Source organism: Dunckerocampus dactyliophorus, chromosome 6, assembly GCF_027744805.1.
Source record: "Dunckerocampus dactyliophorus isolate RoL2022-P2 chromosome 6, RoL_Ddac_1.1, whole genome shotgun sequence".
Lineage (NCBI taxonomy): Eukaryota > Metazoa > Chordata > Actinopteri > Syngnathiformes > Syngnathidae > Dunckerocampus > Dunckerocampus dactyliophorus.
Window position 1 is genome coordinate 849,672 of NC_072824.1, and position 14,948 is coordinate 864,619.

A 14,948-nucleotide genomic window follows, 5' to 3' on the forward strand; every position below is an offset into this window, starting at 1 on the left:
AAGTTTTCAGAGAGCTTTCCGGCTTACGGCCATACTACCCTGAGAACGCCCGATCTCGTCCGATCTCGGAAGCGAAGCAGGGGCGGGCCTGGTTAGTACTTGGATGGGAGACCGCCTGGGAATACCAGGTGCTGTAAGCTTTTTAGGCTCTTGGCTTTCAGCAGAGGGCGCTGTTTCCCACTTCTTGGAAAACGCCATCACTTTGAATGGAGGAAGAGTATTTATTTTGCCCTCATGTGAGGAACATCCATCTACAGTGTTTTTCTATCTGCTGTGAAGTTCAAACAGGCTTACAGGCTGGCTGTGGCTGCGACCGGTGGCACAAAACAGCCAGAAAAACCATACGAGCAGCAAAGTGTGCACGCACATCCGAGACCGTTTGCAGAAGCGCAGTTTGACCAGTGTCGTCTTTAAAAGGAAAGTTTTCAGAGAGCTTTCCGGCTTACGGCCATACTACCCTGAGAACGCCCGATCTCGTCCGATCTCGGAAGCTAAGCAGGGGCGGGCCTGGTGAGTACTTGGATGGGAGACCGCCTGGGAATACCAGGTGCTGTAAGCTTTTTAGGCTCTTGGCTTTCAGCAGAGGGCGCTGTTTCCCACTTCTTGGAAAACGCCATCACTTTGAATGGAGGAAGAGTATTTATTTTGCCCTCATGTGAGGAACATCCATCTACAGTGTTTTTCTATCTGCTGTGAAGTTCAAACAGGCTTACAGGCTGGCTGTGGCTGCGACCGGTGGCACAAAACAGCCAGAAAAACCATACGAGCAGCAAAGTGTGCACACACATCCGAGACCGTTTGCAGAAGCGCAGTTTGACCAGTGTCGTCTTTAAAAGGAAAGTTTTCAGAGAGCTTTCCGGCTTACGGCCATACTACCCTGAGAACGCCCGATCTCGTCCGATCTCGGAAGCTAAGCAGGGGCGGGCCTGGTTAGTACTTGGATGGGAGACCGCCTGGGAATACCAGGTGCTGTAAGCTTTTTAGGCTCTTGGCTTTCAGCAGAGGGCGCTGTTTCCCACCTCTTGGAAAACGCCATCACTTTGAATGGAGGAAGAGTATTTATTTTGCCCTCATGTGAGGAACATCCATCTACAGTGTTTTTCTCTCTGCTGTGAAGTTCAAACAGGCTTACAGGCTGGCTGTGGCTGCGACCGGTGGCACAAAACAGCCAGAAAAACCATACGAGCAGCAAAGTGTGCACACACATCCGAGACCGTTTGCAGAAGCGCAGTTTGACCAGTGTCGTCTTTAAAAGGAAAGTTTTCAGAGAGCTTTCCGGCTTACGGCCATACTACCCTGAGAACGCCCGATCTCGTCCGATCTCGGAAGCTAAGCAGGGGCGGGCCTGGTTAGTACTTGGATGGGAGACCGCCTGGGAATACCAGGTGCTGTAAGCTTTTCAGGCTCTTGGCTTTCAGCAGAGGGCGCTGTTTCCCACTTCTTGGAAAACGCCATCACTTTTAATGGAGGAAGAGTATTTATTTTGCCCTCATGTGAGGAACATCCATCTACAGTGTTTTTCTATCTGCTGTGAAGTTCAAACAGGCTTACAGGCTGGCTGTGGCTGCGACCGGTGGCACAAAACAGCCAGAAAAACCATACGAGCAGCAAAGTGTGCACACACATCCGAGACCGTTTGCAGAAGCGCAGTTTGACCAGTGTCGTCTTTAAAAGGAAAGTTTTCAGAGAGCTTTCCGGCTTACGGCCATACTACCCTGAGAACGCCCGATCTCGTCCGATCTCGGAAGCGAAGCAGGGGCGGGCCTGGTTAGTACTTGGATGGGAGACCGCCTGGGAATACCAGGTGCTGTAAGCTTTTTAGGCTCTTGGCTTTCAGCAGAGGGCGCTGTTTCCCACTTCTTGGAAAACGCCATCACTTTGAATGGAGGAAGAGTATTTATTTTGCCCTCATGTGAGGAACATCCATCTACAGTGTTTTTCTCTCTGCTGTGAAGTTCAAACAGGCTTACAGGCTGGCTGTGGCTGCGACCGGTGGCACAAAACAGCCAGAAAAACCATACGAGCAGCAAAGTGTGCACACACATCCGAGACCGTTTGCAGAAACGCAGTTTGACCAGTGTCGTCTTTAAAAGGAAAGTTTTCAGAGAGCTTTCCGGCTTACGGCCATACTACCCTGAGAACGCCCGATCTCGTCCGATCTCGGAAGCTAAGCAGGGGCGGGCCTGGTGAGTACTTGGATGGGAGACCGCCTGGGAATACCAGGTGCTGTAAGCTTTTTAGGCTCTTGGCTTTCAGCAGAGGGCGCTGTTTCCCACTTCTTGGAAAACGCCATCACTTTGAATGGAGGAAGAGTATTTATTTTGCCCTCATGTGAGGAACATCCATCTACAGTGTTTTTCTATCTGCTGTGAAGTTCAAACAGGCTTACAGGCTGGCTGTGGCTGCGACCGGTGGCACAAAACAGCCAGAAAAACCATACGAGCAGCAAAGTGTGCACACACATCCGAGACCGTTTGCAGAAGCGCAGTTTGACCAGTGTCGTCTTTAAAAGGAAAGTTTTCAGAGAGCTTTCCGGCTTACGGCCATACTACCCTGAGAACGCCCGATCTCGTCCGATCTCGGAAGCTAAGCAGGGGCGGGCCTGGTGAGTACTTGGATGGGAGACCGCCTGGGAATACCAGGTGCTGTAAGCTTTTTAGGCTCTTGGCTTTCAGCAGAGGGCGCTGTTTCCCACTTCTTGGAAAACGCCATCACTTTGAATGGAGGAAGAGTATTTATTTTGCCCTCATGTGAGGAACATCCATCTACAGTGTTTTTCTCTCTGCTGTGAAGTTCAAACAGGCTTACAGGCTGGCTGTGGCTGCGACCGGTGGCACAAAACAGCCAGAAAAACCATACGAGCAGCAAAGTGTGCACACACATCCGAGACCATTTGCAGAAGCGCAGTTTGACCAGTGTCGTCTTTAAAAGGAAAGTTTTCAGAGAGCTTTCCGGCTTACGGCCATACTACCCTGAGAACGCCCGATCTCGTCCGATCTCGGAAGCTAAGCAGGGGCGGGCCTGGTTAGTACTTGGATGGGAGACCGCCTGGGAATACCAGGTGCTGTAAGCTTTTTAGGCTCTTGGCTTTCAGCAGAGGGCGCTGTTTCCCACTTCTTGGAAAACGCCATCACTTTGAATGGAGGAAGAGTATTTATTTTGCCCTCATGTGAGGAACATCCATCTACAGTGTTTTTCTATCTGCTGTGAAGTTCAAACAGGCTTACAGGCTGGCTGTGGCTGCGACCGGTGGCACAAAACAGCCAGAAAAACCATACGAGCAGCAAAGTGTGCACACACATCCGAGACCGTTTGCAGAAGCGCAGTTTGACCAGTGTCGTCTTTAAAAGGAAAGTTTTCAGAGAGCTTTCCGGCTTACGGCCATACTACCCTGAGAACGCCCGATCTCGTCCGATCTCGGAAGCTAAGCAGGGGCGGGCCTGGTTAGTACTTGGATGGGAGACCGCCTGGGAATACCAGGTGCTGTAAGCTTTTTAGGCTCTTGGCTTTCAGCAGAGGGCGCTGTTTCCCACTTCTTGGAAAACGCCATCACTTTGAATGGAGGAAGAGTATTTATTTTGCCCTCATGTGAGGAACATCCATCTACAGTGTTTTTCTATCTGCTGTGAAGTTCAAACAGGCTTACAGGCTGGCTGTGGCTGCGACCGGTGGCACAAAACAGCCAGAAAAACCATACGAGCAGCAAAGTGTGCACACACATCCGAGACCGTTTGCAGAAGCGCAGTTTGACCAGTGTCGTCTTTAAAAGGAAAGTTTTCAGAGAGCTTTCCGGCTTACGGCCATACTACCCTGAGAACGCCCGATCTCGTCCGATCTCGGAAGCTAAGCAGGGGCGGGCCTGGTTAGTACTTGGATGGGAGACCGCCTGGGAATACCAGGTGCTGTAAGCTTTTTAGGCTCTTGGCTTTCAGCAGAGGGCGCTGTTTCCCACCTCTTGGAAAACGCCATCACTTTGAATGGAGGAAGAGTATTTATTTTGCCCTCATGTGAGGAACATCCATCTACAGTGTTTTTCTCTCTGCTGTGAAGTTCAAACAGGCTTACAGGCTGGCTGTGGCTGCGACCGGTGGCACAAAACAGCCAGAAAAACCATACGAGCAGCAAAGTGTGCACACACATCCGAGACCGTTTGCAGAAGCGCAGTTTGACCAGTGTCGTCTTTAAAAGGAAAGTTTTCAGAGAGCTTTCCGGCTTACGGCCATACTACCCTGAGAACGCCCGATCTCGTCCGATCTCGGAAGCGAAGCAGGGGCGGGCCTGGTTAGTACTTGGATGGGAGACCGCCTGGGAATACCAGGTGCTGTAAGCTTTTTAGGCTCTTGGCTTTCAGCAGAGGGCGCTGTTTCCCACTTCTTGGAAAACGCCATCACTTTGAATGGAGGAAGAGTATTTATTTTGCCTTCATGTGAGGAACATCCATCTACAGTGTTTTTCTCTCTGCTGTGAAGTTCAAACAGGCTTACAGGCTGGCTGTGGCTGCGACCGGTGGCACAAAACAGCCAGAAAAACCATACGAGCAGCAAAGTGTGCACACACATCCGAGACCGTTTGCAGAAGCGCAGTTTGACCAGTGTCGTCTTTAAAAGGAAAGTTTTCAGAGAGCTTTCCAGCTTACGGCCATACTACCCTGAGAACGCCCGATCTCGTCCGATCTCGGAAGCTAAGCAGGGGCGGGCCTGGTGAGTACTTGGATGGGAGACCGCCTGGGAATACCAGGTGCTGTAAGCTTTTTAGGCTCTTGGCTTTCAGCAGAGGGCGCTGTTTCCCACTTCTTGGAAAACGCCATCACTTTGAATGGAGGAAGAGTATTTATTTTGCCCTCATGTGAGGAACATCCATCTACAGTGTTTTTCTATCTGCTGTGAAGTTCAAACAGGCTTACAGGCTGGCTGTGGCTGCGACCGGTGGCACAAAACAGCCAGAAAAACCATACGAGCAGCAAAGTGTGCACACACATCCGAGACCGTTTGCAGAAGCGCAGTTTGACCAGTGTCGTCTTTAAAAGGAAAGTTTTCAGAGAGCTTTCCGGCTTACGGCCATACTACCCTGAGAACGCCCGATCTCGTCCGATCTCGGAAGCTAAGCAGGGGCGGGCCTGGTTAGTACTTGGATGGGAGACCGCCTGGGAATACCAGGTGCTGTAAGCTTTTTAGGCTCTTGGCTTTCAGCAGAGGGCGCTGTTTCCCACTTCTTGGAAAACGCCATCACTTTGAATGGAGGAAGAGTATTTATTTTGCCCTCATGTGAGGAACATCCATCTACAGTGTTTTTCTATCTGCTGTGAAGTTCAAACAGGCTTACAGGCTGGCTGTGGCTGCGACCGGTGGCACAAAACAGCCAGAAAAACCATACGAGCAGCAAAGTGTGCACACACATCCGAGACCGTTTGCAGAAGCGCAGTTTGACCAGTGTCGTCTTTAAAAGGAAAGTTTTCAGAGAGCTTTCCGGCTTACGGCCATACTACCCTGAGAACGCCCGATCTCGTCCGATCTCGGAAGCTAAGCAGGGGCGGGCCTGGTTAGTACTTGGATGGGAGACCGCCTGGGAATACCAGGTGCTGTAAGCTTTTTAGGCTCTTGGCTTTCAGCAGAGGGCGCTGTTTCCCACCTCTTGGAAAACGCCATCACTTTGAATGGAGGAAGAGTATTTATTTTGCCCTCATGTGAGGAACATCCATCTACAGTGTTTTTCTCTCTGCTGTGAAGTTCAAACAGGCTTACAGGCTGGCTGTGGCTGCGACCGGTGGCACAAAACAGCCAGAAAAACCATACGAGCAGCAAAGTGTGCACACACATCCGAGACCGTTTGCAGAAGCGCAGTTTGACCAGTGTCGTCTTTAAAAGGAAAGTTTTCAGAGAGCTTTCCGGCTTACGGCCATACTACCCTGAGAACGCCCGATCTCGTCCGATCTCGGAAGCTAAGCAGGGGCGGGCCTGGTTAGTACTTGGATGGGAGACCGCCTGGGAATACCAGGTGCTGTAAGCTTTTTAGGCTCTTGGCTTTCAGCAGAGGGCGCTGTTTCCCACTTCTTGGAAAACGCCATCACTTTGAATGGAGGAAGAGTATTTATTTTGCCCTCATGTGAGGAACATCCATCTACAGTGTTTTTCTATCTGCTGTGAAGTTCAAACAGGCTTACAGGCTGGCTGTGGCTGCGACCGGTGGCACAAAACAGCCAGAAAAACCATACGAGCAGCAAAGTGTGCACACACATCCGAGACCGTTTGCAGAAGCGCAGTTTGACCAGTGTCGTCTTTAAAAGGAAAGTTTTCAGAGAGCTTTCCGGCTTACGGCCATACTACCCTGAGAACGCCCGATCTCGTCCGATCTCGGAAGCTAAGCAGGGGCGGGCCTGGTTAGTACTTGGATGGGAGACCGCCTGGGAATACCAGGTGCTGTAAGCTTTTCAGGCTCTTGGCTTTCAGCAGAGGGCGCTGTTTCCCACTTCTTGGAAAACGCCATCACTTTTAATGGAGGAAGAGTATTTATTTTGCCCTCATGTGAGGAACATCCATCTACAGTGTTTTTCTATCTGCTGTGAAGTTCAAACAGGCTTACAGGCTGGCTGTGGCTGCGACCGGTGGCACAAAACAGCCAGAAAAACCATACGAGCAGCAAAGTGTGCACACACATCCGAGACCGTTTGCAGAAGCGCAGTTTGACCAGTGTCGTCTTTAAAAGGAAAGTTTTCAGAGAGCTTTCCGGCTTACGGCCATACTACCCTGAGAACGCCCGATCTCGTCCGATCTCGGAAGCGAAGCAGGGGCGGGCCTGGTTAGTACTTGGATGGGAGACCGCCTGGGAATACCAGGTGCTGTAAGCTTTTTAGGCTCTTGGCTTTCAGCAGAGGGCGCTGTTTCCCACTTCTTGGAAAACGCCATCACTTTGAATGGAGGAAGAGTATTTATTTTGCCCTCATGTGAGGAACATCCATCTACAGTGTTTTTCTCTCTGCTGTGAAGTTCAAACAGGCTTACAGGCTGGCTGTGGCTGCGACCGGTGGCACAAAACAGCCAGAAAAACCATACGAGCAGCAAAGTGTGCACACACATCCGAGACCGTTTGCAGAAACGCAGTTTGACCAGTGTCGTCTTTAAAAGGAAAGTTTTCAGAGAGCTTTCCGGCTTACGGCCATACTACCCTGAGAACGCCCGATCTCGTCCGATCTCGGAAGCTAAGCAGGGGCGGGCCTGGTGAGTACTTGGATGGGAGACCGCCTGGGAATACCAGGTGCTGTAAGCTTTTTAGGCTCTTGGCTTTCAGCAGAGGGCGCTGTTTCCCACTTCTTGGAAAACGCCATCACTTTGAATGGAGGAAGAGTATTTATTTTGCCCTCATGTGAGGAACATCCATCTACAGTGTTTTTCTATCTGCTGTGAAGTTCAAACAGGCTTACAGGCTGGCTGTGGCTGCGACCGGTGGCACAAAACAGCCAGAAAAACCATACGAGCAGCAAAGTGTGCACACACATCCGAGACCGTTTGCAGAAGCGCAGTTTGACCAGTGTCGTCTTTAAAAGGAAAGTTTTCAGAGAGCTTTCCGGCTTACGGCCATACTACCCTGAGAACGCCCGATCTCGTCCGATCTCGGAAGCTAAGCAGGGGCGGGCCTGGTTAGTACTTGGATGGGAGACCGCCTGGGAATACCAGGTGCTGTAAGCTTTTTAGGCTCTTGGCTTTCAGCAGAGGGCGCTGTTTCCCACCTCTTGGAAAACGCCATCACTTTGAATGGAGGAAGAGTATTTATTTTGCCCTCATGTGAGGAACATCCATCTACAGTGTTTTTCTCTCTGCTGTGAAGTTCAAACAGGCTTACAGGCTGGCTGTGGCTGCGACCGGTGGCACAAAACAGCCAGAAAAACCATACGAGCAGCAAAGTGTGCACACACATCCGAGACCGTTTGCAGAAGCGCAGTTTGACCAGTGTCGTCTTTAAAAGGAAAGTTTTCAGAGAGCTTTCCGGCTTACGGCCATACTACCCTGAGAACGCCCGATCTCGTCCGATCTCGGAAGCGAAGCAGGGGCGGGCCTGGTTAGTACTTGGATGGGAGACCGCCTGGGAATACCAGGTGCTGTAAGCTTTTTAGGCTCTTGGCTTTCAGCAGAGGGCGCTGTTTCCCACTTCTTGGAAAACGCCATCACTTTGAATGGAGGAAGAGTATTTATTTTGCCCTCATGTGAGGAACATCCATCTACAGTGTTTTTCTCTCTGCTGTGAAGTTCAAACAGGCTTACAGGCTGGCTGTGGCTGCGACCGGTGGCACAAAACAGCCAGAAAAACCATACGAGCAGCAAAGTGTGCACACACATCCGAGACCGTTTGCAGAAGCGCAGTTTGACCAGTGTCGTCTTTAAAAGGAAAGTTTTCAGAGAGCTTTCCAGCTTACGGCCATACTACCCTGAGAACGCCCGATCTCGTCCGATCTCGGAAGCTAAGCAGGGGCGGGCCTGGTGAGTACTTGGATGGGAGACCGCCTGGGAATACCAGGTGCTGTAAGCTTTTTAGGCTCTTGGCTTTCAGCAGAGGGCGCTGTTTCCCACTTCTTGGAAAACGCCATCACTTTGAATGGAGGAAGAGTATTTATTTTGCCCTCATGTGAGGAACATCCATCTACAGTGTTTTTCTATCTGCTGTGAAGTTCAAACAGGCTTACAGGCTGGCTGTGGCTGCGACCGGTGGCACAAAACAGCCAGAAAAACCATACGAGCAGCAAAGTGTGCACACACATCCGAGACCGTTTGCAGAAGCGCAGTTTGACCAGTGTCGTCTTTAAAAGGAAAGTTTTCAGAGAGCTTTCCGGCTTACGGCCATACTACCCTGAGAACGCCCGATCTCGTCCGATCTCGGAAGCTAAGCAGGGGCGGGCCTGGTTAGTACTTGGATGGGAGACCGCCTGGGAATACCAGGTGCTGTAAGCTTTTTAGGCTCTTGGCTTTCAGCAGAGGGCGCTGTTTCCCACTTCTTGGAAAACGCCATCACTTTGAATGGAGGAAGAGTATTTATTTTGCCCTCATGTGAGGAACATCCATCTACAGTGTTTTTCTATCTGCTGTGAAGTTCAAACAGGCTTACAGGCTGGCTGTGGCTGCGACCGGTGGCACAAAACAGCCAGAAAAACCATACGAGCAGCAAAGTGTGCACACACATCCGAGACCGTTTGCAGAAGCGCAGTTTGACCAGTGTCGTCTTTAAAAGGAAAGTTTTCAGAGAGCTTTCCGGCTTACGGCCATACTACCCTGAGAACGCCCGATCTCGTCCGATCTCGGAAGCTAAGCAGGGGCGGGCCTGGTTAGTACTTGGATGGGAGACCGCCTGGGAATACCAGGTGCTGTAAGCTTTTTAGGCTCTTGGCTTTCAGCAGAGGGCGCTGTTTCCCACCTCTTGGAAAACGCCATCACTTTGAATGGAGGAAGAGTATTTATTTTGCCCTCATGTGAGGAACATCCATCTACAGTGTTTTTCTCTCTGCTGTGAAGTTCAAACAGGCTTACAGGCTGGCTGTGGCTGCGACCGGTGGCACAAAACAGCCAGAAAAACCATACGAGCAGCAAAGTGTGCACACACATCCGAGACCGTTTGCAGAAGCGCAGTTTGACCAGTGTCGTCTTTAAAAGGAAAGTTTTCAGAGAGCTTTCCGGCTTACGGCCATACTACCCTGAGAACGCCCGATCTCGTCCGATCTCGGAAGCTAAGCAGGGGCGGGCCTGGTTAGTACTTGGATGGGAGACCGCCTGGGAATACCAGGTGCTGTAAGCTTTTTAGGCTCTTGGCTTTCAGCAGAGGGCGCTGTTTCCCACTTCTTGGAAAACGCCATCACTTTGAATGGAGGAAGAGTATTTATTTTGCCCTCATGTGAGGAACATCCATCTACAGTGTTTTTCTATCTGCTGTGAAGTTCAAACAGGCTTACAGGCTGGCTGTGGCTGCGACCGGTGGCACAAAACAGCCAGAAAAACCATACGAGCAGCAAAGTGTGCACACACATCCGAGACCGTTTGCAGAAGCGCAGTTTGACCAGTGTCGTCTTTAAAAGGAAAGTTTTCAGAGAGCTTTCCGGCTTACGGCCATACTACCCTGAGAACGCCCGATCTCGTCCGATCTCGGAAGCTAAGCAGGGGCGGGCCTGGTTAGTACTTGGATGGGAGACCGCCTGGGAATACCAGGTGCTGTAAGCTTTTCAGGCTCTTGGCTTTCAGCAGAGGGCGCTGTTTCCCACTTCTTGGAAAACGCCATCACTTTTAATGGAGGAAGAGTATTTATTTTGCCCTCATGTGAGGAACATCCATCTACAGTGTTTTTCTATCTGCTGTGAAGTTCAAACAGGCTTACAGGCTGGCTGTGGCTGCGACCGGTGGCACAAAACAGCCAGAAAAACCATACGAGCAGCAAAGTGTGCACACACATCCGAGACCGTTTGCAGAAGCGCAGTTTGACCAGTGTCGTCTTTAAAAGGAAAGTTTTCAGAGAGCTTTCCGGCTTACGGCCATACTACCCTGAGAACGCCCGATCTCGTCCGATCTCGGAAGCGAAGCAGGGGCGGGCCTGGTTAGTACTTGGATGGGAGACCGCCTGGGAATACCAGGTGCTGTAAGCTTTTTAGGCTCTTGGCTTTCAGCAGAGGGCGCTGTTTCCCACTTCTTGGAAAACGCCATCACTTTGAATGGAGGAAGAGTATTTATTTTGCCCTCATGTGAGGAACATCCATCTACAGTGTTTTTCTCTCTGCTGTGAAGTTCAAACAGGCTTACAGGCTGGCTGTGGCTGCGACCGGTGGCACAAAACAGCCAGAAAAACCATACGAGCAGCAAAGTGTGCACACACATCCGAGACCGTTTGCAGAAACGCAGTTTGACCAGTGTCGTCTTTAAAAGGAAAGTTTTCAGAGAGCTTTCCGGCTTACGGCCATACTACCCTGAGAACGCCCGATCTCGTCCGATCTCGGAAGCTAAGCAGGGGCGGGCCTGGTGAGTACTTGGATGGGAGACCGCCTGGGAATACCAGGTGCTGTAAGCTTTTTAGGCTCTTGGCTTTCAGCAGAGGGCGCTGTTTCCCACTTCTTGGAAAACGCCATCACTTTGAATGGAGGAAGAGTATTTATTTTGCCCTCATGTGAGGAACATCCATCTACAGTGTTTTTCTATCTGCTGTGAAGTTCAAACAGGCTTACAGGCTGGCTGTGGCTGCGACCGGTGGCACAAAACAGCCAGAAAAACCATACGAGCAGCAAAGTGTGCACACACATCCGAGACCGTTTGCAGAAGCGCAGTTTGACCAGTGTCGTCTTTAAAAGGAAAGTTTTCAGAGAGCTTTCCGGCTTACGGCCATACTACCCTGAGAACGCCCGATCTCGTCCGATCTCGGAAGCTAAGCAGGGGCGGGCCTGGTGAGTACTTGGATGGGAGACCGCCTGGGAATACCAGGTGCTGTAAGCTTTTTAGGCTCTTGGCTTTCAGCAGAGGGCGCTGTTTCCCACTTCTTGGAAAACGCCATCACTTTGAATGGAGGAAGAGTATTTATTTTGCCCTCATGTGAGGAACATCCATCTACAGTGTTTTTCTCTCTGCTGTGAAGTTCAAACAGGCTTACAGGCTGGCTGTGGCTGCGACCGGTGGCACAAAACAGCCAGAAAAACCATACGAGCAGCAAAGTGTGCACACACATCCGAGACCATTTGCAGAAGCGCAGTTTGACCAGTGTCGTCTTTAAAAGGAAAGTTTTCAGAGAGCTTTCCGGCTTACGGCCATACTACCCTGAGAACGCCCGATCTCGTCCGATCTCGGAAGCTAAGCAGGGGCGGGCCTGGTTAGTACTTGGATGGGAGACCGCCTGGGAATACCAGGTGCTGTAAGCTTTTTAGGCTCTTGGCTTTCAGCAGAGGGCGCTGTTTCCCACTTCTTGGAAAACGCCATCACTTTGAATGGAGGAAGAGTATTTATTTTGCCCTCATGTGAGGAACATCCATCTACAGTGTTTTTCTATCTGCTGTGAAGTTCAAACAGGCTTACAGGCTGGCTGTGGCTGCGACCGGTGGCACAAAACAGCCAGAAAAACCATACGAGCAGCAAAGTGTGCACACACATCCGAGACCGTTTGCAGAAGCGCAGTTTGACCAGTGTCGTCTTTAAAAGGAAAGTTTTCAGAGAGCTTTCCGGCTTACGGCCATACTACCCTGAGAACGCCCGATCTCGTCCGATCTCGGAAGCTAAGCAGGGGCGGGCCTGGTTAGTACTTGGATGGGAGACCGCCTGGGAATACCAGGTGCTGTAAGCTTTTTAGGCTCTTGGCTTTCAGCAGAGGGCGCTGTTTCCCACTTCTTGGAAAACGCCATCACTTTGAATGGAGGAAGAGTATTTATTTTGCCCTCATGTGAGGAACATCCATCTACAGTGTTTTTCTATCTGCTGTGAAGTTCAAACAGGCTTACAGGCTGGCTGTGGCTGCGACCGGTGGCACAAAACAGCCAGAAAAACCATACGAGCAGCAAAGTGTGCACACACATCCGAGACCGTTTGCAGAAGCGCAGTTTGACCAGTGTCGTCTTTAAAAGGAAAGTTTTCAGAGAGCTTTCCGGCTTACGGCCATACTACCCTGAGAACGCCCGATCTCGTCCGATCTCGGAAGCTAAGCAGGGGCGGGCCTGGTTAGTACTTGGATGGGAGACCGCCTGGGAATACCAGGTGCTGTAAGCTTTTTAGGCTCTTGGCTTTCAGCAGAGGGCGCTGTTTCCCACCTCTTGGAAAACGCCATCACTTTGAATGGAGGAAGAGTATTTATTTTGCCCTCATGTGAGGAACATCCATCTACAGTGTTTTTCTCTCTGCTGTGAAGTTCAAACAGGCTTACAGGCTGGCTGTGGCTGCGACCGGTGGCACAAAACAGCCAGAAAAACCATACGAGCAGCAAAGTGTGCACACACATCCGAGACCGTTTGCAGAAGCGCAGTTTGACCAGTGTCGTCTTTAAAAGGAAAGTTTTCAGAGAGCTTTCCGGCTTACGGCCATACTACCCTGAGAACGCCCGATCTCGTCCGATCTCGGAAGCGAAGCAGGGGCGGGCCTGGTTAGTACTTGGATGGGAGACCGCCTGGGAATACCAGGTGCTGTAAGCTTTTTAGGCTCTTGGCTTTCAGCAGAGGGCGCTGTTTCCCACTTCTTGGAAAACGCCATCACTTTGAATGGAGGAAGAGTATTTATTTTGCCCTCATGTGAGGAACATCCATCTACAGTGTTTTTCTCTCTGCTGTGAAGTTCAAACAGGCTTACAGGCTGGCTGTGGCTGCGACCGGTGGCACAAAACAGCCAGAAAAACCATACGAGCAGCAAAGTGTGCACACACATCCGAGACCGTTTGCAGAAGCGCAGTTTGACCAGTGTCGTCTTTAAAAGGAAAGTTTTCAGAGAGCTTTCCAGCTTACGGCCATACTACCCTGAGAACGCCCGATCTCGTCCGATCTCGGAAGCTAAGCAGGGGCGGGCCTGGTGAGTACTTGGATGGGAGACCGCCTGGGAATACCAGGTGCTGTAAGCTTTTTAGGCTCTTGGCTTTCAGCAGAGGGCGCTGTTTCCCACTTCTTGGAAAACGCCATCACTTTGAATGGAGGAAGAGTATTTATTTTGCCCTCATGTGAGGAACATCCATCTACAGTGTTTTTCTATCTGCTGTGAAGTTCAAACAGGCTTACAGGCTGGCTGTGGCTGCGACCGGTGGCACAAAACAGCCAGAAAAACCATACGAGCAGCAAAGTGTGCACACACATCCGAGACCGTTTGCAGAAGCGCAGTTTGACCAGTGTCGTCTTTAAAAGGAAAGTTTTCAGAGAGCTTTCCGGCTTACGGCCATACTACCCTGAGAACGCCCGATCTCGTCCGATCTCGGAAGCTAAGCAGGGGCGGGCCTGGTGAGTACTTGGATGGGAGACCGCCTGGGAATACCAGGTGCTGTAAGCTTTTTAGGCTCTTGGCTTTCAGCAGAGGGCGCTGTTTCCCACTTCTTGGAAAACGCCATCACTTTGAATGGAGGAAGAGTATTTATTTTGCCCTCATGTGAGGAACATCCATCTACAGTGTTTCTCTATCTGCTGTGAAGTTCAAACAGGCTTACAGGCTGGCTGTGGCTGCGACCGGTGGCACAAAACAGCCAGAAAAACCATACGAGCAGCAAAGTGTGCACACACATCCGAGACCGTTTGCAGAAGCGCAGTTTGACCAGTGTCGTCTTTAAAAGGAAAGTTTTCAGAGAGCTTTCCGGCTTACGGCCATACTACCCTGAGAACGCCCGATCTCGTCCGATCTCGGAAGCTAAGCAGGGGCGGGCCTGGTGAGTACTTGGATGGGAGACCGCCTGGGAATACCAGGTGCTGTAAGCTTTTTAGGCTCTTGGCTTTCAGCAGAGGGCGCTGTTTCCCACTTCTTGGAAAACGCCATCACTTTGAATGGAGGAAGAGTATTTATTTTGCCCTCATGTGAGGAACATCCATCTACAGTGTTTTTCTCTCTGCTGTGAAGTTCAAACAGGCTTACAGGCTGGCTGTGGCTGCGACCGGTGGCACAAAACAGCCAGAAAAACCATACGAGCAGCAAAGTGTGCACACACATCCGAGACCGTTTGCAGAAGCGCAGTTTGACCAGTGTCGTCTTTAAAAGGAAAGTTTTCAGAGAGCTTTCCGGCTTACGGCCATACTACCCTGAGAACGCCCGATCTCGTCCGATCTCGGAAGCTAAGCAGGGGCGGGCCTGGTTAGTACTTGGATGGGAGACCGCCTGGGAATACCAGGTGCTGTAAGCTTTTTAGGCTCTTGGCTTTCAGCAGAGGGCGCTGTTTCCCACTTCTTGGAAAACGCCATCACTTTGAATGGAGGAAGAGTATTTATTTTGCCCTCATGTGAGGAACATCCATCTACAGTGTTTTTCTCTCTGCTGTGAAGTTCA

General features: G+C 50.8%; 36 non-coding genes across 36 annotated transcripts; all 36 read left to right on the forward strand.

Moving 5' to 3' along the window:
- The first annotated feature begins 21 nt into the window (after positions 1-21).
- Positions 22-140, forward strand: LOC129184539 (5S ribosomal RNA). Its single transcript, XR_008571911.1, has one exon. It is a non-coding gene; the product is annotated as a 5S ribosomal RNA (ribosomal RNA).
- A 300-nt stretch (positions 141-440) lies between these two features.
- Positions 441-559, forward strand: LOC129183484 (5S ribosomal RNA). The gene has a single exon (XR_008570902.1). It is a non-coding gene; the product is annotated as a 5S ribosomal RNA (ribosomal RNA).
- A 300-nt stretch (positions 560-859) lies between these two features.
- On the forward strand, positions 860-978 carry LOC129184466 (5S ribosomal RNA). The gene has a single exon (XR_008571841.1). It is a non-coding gene; the product is annotated as a 5S ribosomal RNA (ribosomal RNA).
- A 300-nt stretch (positions 979-1,278) lies between these two features.
- On the forward strand, positions 1,279-1,397 carry LOC129184467 (5S ribosomal RNA). The gene has a single exon (XR_008571842.1). It is a non-coding gene; the product is annotated as a 5S ribosomal RNA (ribosomal RNA).
- A 300-nt stretch (positions 1,398-1,697) lies between these two features.
- Positions 1,698-1,816, forward strand: LOC129183381 (5S ribosomal RNA). The gene has a single exon (XR_008570800.1). It is a non-coding gene; the product is annotated as a 5S ribosomal RNA (ribosomal RNA).
- Positions 1,817-2,116: 300 nt separating this feature from the next.
- On the forward strand, positions 2,117-2,235 carry LOC129183485 (5S ribosomal RNA). Its single transcript, XR_008570903.1, has one exon. It is a non-coding gene; the product is annotated as a 5S ribosomal RNA (ribosomal RNA).
- A 300-nt stretch (positions 2,236-2,535) lies between these two features.
- Positions 2,536-2,654, forward strand: LOC129183486 (5S ribosomal RNA). Its single transcript, XR_008570904.1, has one exon. It is a non-coding gene; the product is annotated as a 5S ribosomal RNA (ribosomal RNA).
- Positions 2,655-2,954: 300 nt separating this feature from the next.
- On the forward strand, positions 2,955-3,073 carry LOC129184468 (5S ribosomal RNA). The gene has a single exon (XR_008571843.1). It is a non-coding gene; the product is annotated as a 5S ribosomal RNA (ribosomal RNA).
- Positions 3,074-3,373: 300 nt separating this feature from the next.
- On the forward strand, positions 3,374-3,492 carry LOC129184469 (5S ribosomal RNA). The gene has a single exon (XR_008571844.1). It is a non-coding gene; the product is annotated as a 5S ribosomal RNA (ribosomal RNA).
- Positions 3,493-3,792: 300 nt separating this feature from the next.
- LOC129184470 (5S ribosomal RNA) lies at positions 3,793-3,911 on the forward strand. The gene has a single exon (XR_008571845.1). It is a non-coding gene; the product is annotated as a 5S ribosomal RNA (ribosomal RNA).
- A 300-nt stretch (positions 3,912-4,211) lies between these two features.
- On the forward strand, positions 4,212-4,330 carry LOC129183382 (5S ribosomal RNA). Its single transcript, XR_008570801.1, has one exon. It is a non-coding gene; the product is annotated as a 5S ribosomal RNA (ribosomal RNA).
- Positions 4,331-4,630: 300 nt separating this feature from the next.
- LOC129183488 (5S ribosomal RNA) lies at positions 4,631-4,749 on the forward strand. The gene has a single exon (XR_008570906.1). It is a non-coding gene; the product is annotated as a 5S ribosomal RNA (ribosomal RNA).
- A 300-nt stretch (positions 4,750-5,049) lies between these two features.
- Positions 5,050-5,168, forward strand: LOC129184471 (5S ribosomal RNA). The gene has a single exon (XR_008571846.1). It is a non-coding gene; the product is annotated as a 5S ribosomal RNA (ribosomal RNA).
- Positions 5,169-5,468: 300 nt separating this feature from the next.
- Positions 5,469-5,587, forward strand: LOC129184472 (5S ribosomal RNA). Its single transcript, XR_008571847.1, has one exon. It is a non-coding gene; the product is annotated as a 5S ribosomal RNA (ribosomal RNA).
- A 300-nt stretch (positions 5,588-5,887) lies between these two features.
- On the forward strand, positions 5,888-6,006 carry LOC129184473 (5S ribosomal RNA). Its single transcript, XR_008571848.1, has one exon. It is a non-coding gene; the product is annotated as a 5S ribosomal RNA (ribosomal RNA).
- Positions 6,007-6,306: 300 nt separating this feature from the next.
- LOC129184474 (5S ribosomal RNA) lies at positions 6,307-6,425 on the forward strand. Its single transcript, XR_008571849.1, has one exon. It is a non-coding gene; the product is annotated as a 5S ribosomal RNA (ribosomal RNA).
- A 300-nt stretch (positions 6,426-6,725) lies between these two features.
- On the forward strand, positions 6,726-6,844 carry LOC129183383 (5S ribosomal RNA). The gene has a single exon (XR_008570802.1). It is a non-coding gene; the product is annotated as a 5S ribosomal RNA (ribosomal RNA).
- Positions 6,845-7,144: 300 nt separating this feature from the next.
- On the forward strand, positions 7,145-7,263 carry LOC129183489 (5S ribosomal RNA). The gene has a single exon (XR_008570907.1). It is a non-coding gene; the product is annotated as a 5S ribosomal RNA (ribosomal RNA).
- A 300-nt stretch (positions 7,264-7,563) lies between these two features.
- On the forward strand, positions 7,564-7,682 carry LOC129184476 (5S ribosomal RNA). Its single transcript, XR_008571851.1, has one exon. It is a non-coding gene; the product is annotated as a 5S ribosomal RNA (ribosomal RNA).
- Positions 7,683-7,982: 300 nt separating this feature from the next.
- On the forward strand, positions 7,983-8,101 carry LOC129183384 (5S ribosomal RNA). The gene has a single exon (XR_008570803.1). It is a non-coding gene; the product is annotated as a 5S ribosomal RNA (ribosomal RNA).
- A 300-nt stretch (positions 8,102-8,401) lies between these two features.
- LOC129183490 (5S ribosomal RNA) lies at positions 8,402-8,520 on the forward strand. Its single transcript, XR_008570908.1, has one exon. It is a non-coding gene; the product is annotated as a 5S ribosomal RNA (ribosomal RNA).
- A 300-nt stretch (positions 8,521-8,820) lies between these two features.
- On the forward strand, positions 8,821-8,939 carry LOC129184477 (5S ribosomal RNA). The gene has a single exon (XR_008571852.1). It is a non-coding gene; the product is annotated as a 5S ribosomal RNA (ribosomal RNA).
- Positions 8,940-9,239: 300 nt separating this feature from the next.
- Positions 9,240-9,358, forward strand: LOC129184478 (5S ribosomal RNA). Its single transcript, XR_008571853.1, has one exon. It is a non-coding gene; the product is annotated as a 5S ribosomal RNA (ribosomal RNA).
- A 300-nt stretch (positions 9,359-9,658) lies between these two features.
- Positions 9,659-9,777, forward strand: LOC129184479 (5S ribosomal RNA). Its single transcript, XR_008571854.1, has one exon. It is a non-coding gene; the product is annotated as a 5S ribosomal RNA (ribosomal RNA).
- Positions 9,778-10,077: 300 nt separating this feature from the next.
- On the forward strand, positions 10,078-10,196 carry LOC129184480 (5S ribosomal RNA). Its single transcript, XR_008571855.1, has one exon. It is a non-coding gene; the product is annotated as a 5S ribosomal RNA (ribosomal RNA).
- Positions 10,197-10,496: 300 nt separating this feature from the next.
- LOC129183385 (5S ribosomal RNA) lies at positions 10,497-10,615 on the forward strand. Its single transcript, XR_008570804.1, has one exon. It is a non-coding gene; the product is annotated as a 5S ribosomal RNA (ribosomal RNA).
- Positions 10,616-10,915: 300 nt separating this feature from the next.
- On the forward strand, positions 10,916-11,034 carry LOC129183491 (5S ribosomal RNA). Its single transcript, XR_008570909.1, has one exon. It is a non-coding gene; the product is annotated as a 5S ribosomal RNA (ribosomal RNA).
- A 300-nt stretch (positions 11,035-11,334) lies between these two features.
- On the forward strand, positions 11,335-11,453 carry LOC129183492 (5S ribosomal RNA). The gene has a single exon (XR_008570910.1). It is a non-coding gene; the product is annotated as a 5S ribosomal RNA (ribosomal RNA).
- Positions 11,454-11,753: 300 nt separating this feature from the next.
- Positions 11,754-11,872, forward strand: LOC129184482 (5S ribosomal RNA). Its single transcript, XR_008571857.1, has one exon. It is a non-coding gene; the product is annotated as a 5S ribosomal RNA (ribosomal RNA).
- Positions 11,873-12,172: 300 nt separating this feature from the next.
- Positions 12,173-12,291, forward strand: LOC129184483 (5S ribosomal RNA). The gene has a single exon (XR_008571858.1). It is a non-coding gene; the product is annotated as a 5S ribosomal RNA (ribosomal RNA).
- A 300-nt stretch (positions 12,292-12,591) lies between these two features.
- Positions 12,592-12,710, forward strand: LOC129184484 (5S ribosomal RNA). Its single transcript, XR_008571859.1, has one exon. It is a non-coding gene; the product is annotated as a 5S ribosomal RNA (ribosomal RNA).
- Positions 12,711-13,010: 300 nt separating this feature from the next.
- On the forward strand, positions 13,011-13,129 carry LOC129183387 (5S ribosomal RNA). Its single transcript, XR_008570806.1, has one exon. It is a non-coding gene; the product is annotated as a 5S ribosomal RNA (ribosomal RNA).
- Positions 13,130-13,429: 300 nt separating this feature from the next.
- LOC129183493 (5S ribosomal RNA) lies at positions 13,430-13,548 on the forward strand. Its single transcript, XR_008570911.1, has one exon. It is a non-coding gene; the product is annotated as a 5S ribosomal RNA (ribosomal RNA).
- A 300-nt stretch (positions 13,549-13,848) lies between these two features.
- LOC129183494 (5S ribosomal RNA) lies at positions 13,849-13,967 on the forward strand. The gene has a single exon (XR_008570912.1). It is a non-coding gene; the product is annotated as a 5S ribosomal RNA (ribosomal RNA).
- Positions 13,968-14,267: 300 nt separating this feature from the next.
- On the forward strand, positions 14,268-14,386 carry LOC129183495 (5S ribosomal RNA). The gene has a single exon (XR_008570913.1). It is a non-coding gene; the product is annotated as a 5S ribosomal RNA (ribosomal RNA).
- Positions 14,387-14,686: 300 nt separating this feature from the next.
- Positions 14,687-14,805, forward strand: LOC129184485 (5S ribosomal RNA). Its single transcript, XR_008571860.1, has one exon. It is a non-coding gene; the product is annotated as a 5S ribosomal RNA (ribosomal RNA).
- The last annotated feature ends 143 nt before the right edge of the window (positions 14,806-14,948 follow it).